Here is a 1271-nt window from a genome sequence, read left to right on the forward strand (position 1 = left end):
TATACACACGTATGTACACAAACATGTACATACATGTAGGGCATATATTCAAATGGCATCTCCCATATCGAAGTCCAGAAAAACAAATAGTACAATTATTTCTCCAGTGCTTGTTGGAGAAGAAGGACAGCAGTCAGTTCTAAAAGGTACAGAGACACCAGGAAGTTGTGGTACATGCCTTTAATCCCAGCACGTGGGTGACATAGGCAGACAAACCTCTGAGTTCAAGGCTGGTCTACAGATCAAGTTCCAAGACGGTCAGGGCTGTGCAGAGAAACCTGTCTACAAAAAACAAAAACAAACAAACAAAAGGACAAAACAAAGGCCAAAAAACAAAAAAAAAGGTACAGAGAACTCCTTGCCAAAGAAAGAGAAATCGAATATGGAATTTATTTTTATTTTACTAACTTCAGTGACTAAGGAAGAGTCACCTCCCTTTGCCTGATACCAAGGAAAGTGCAAAGCCACGCAAAGCATGGATGTCGCAACCCAGCTGACATTCACACATGGAGGGAGAAAGCCCGCACGGGTGGCTCTCCCAGTCCTGAACTCAGCGAGCAGACACCGCCGGAGAGAGCGGTGAAGCACCCTCCCCTAGAGTGACAGCCTAGGAGAGCCTGTTTACTAAAAATCATGTCACACATGGTGAAAATGCAAATCTAGATGAACTTTGATGGACTCGCTGGCAAGCCTCCCAGGCCTTCCAGCAAATTCCGACGCCAGGAAGTTGGTTCTGAAGCACGCCTGGGAACTACACACACGTGGACTCCCTGACTGTGGCCTCGTACTTCACGGGCAGGCAGATTTCCACTGCTTTGATTGTGTCTCCTCTATCTCCATCTATCTCTGTCTTATGATCAGAGCAAGGTATTGTCCTCAATGGCTGTGACCAACCCTAGACATTGCCTTTATGAAGCAACTGAGGCACCGAGGCAGAGAGGGATTTGTCTGGAAATAAAGAATATGTGCAATTAAGCCATAGCTAGAACTCAGGTGCCCAGGCTAGAGTTCTCTTGTCAGCCTGCTGGTGGCTCACCTCTGATTTATATTTTCCTCCTGGGTTCTTTATTTGCGTATATGTAAATATATAGGCGGGAGATTGCTGGGGTCCAAAGGCTCTGCTTATGCAACTGCTGTGATACACAGTACGGGCCACTAGGACATGCCTGCCCAGCATTTTCTTGAGCAGAGGACAGCAAGCCTGGATGTCATTTCTGCTCTGGCCTCTCAGACTGTGAATAGAGACAACTGGGGTTCAGAGCTTGAGAAAC

Source organism: Rattus norvegicus, chromosome 19, assembly GCF_036323735.1.
Source record: "Rattus norvegicus strain BN/NHsdMcwi chromosome 19, GRCr8, whole genome shotgun sequence".
NCBI lineage: Eukaryota > Metazoa > Chordata > Mammalia > Rodentia > Muridae > Rattus > Rattus norvegicus.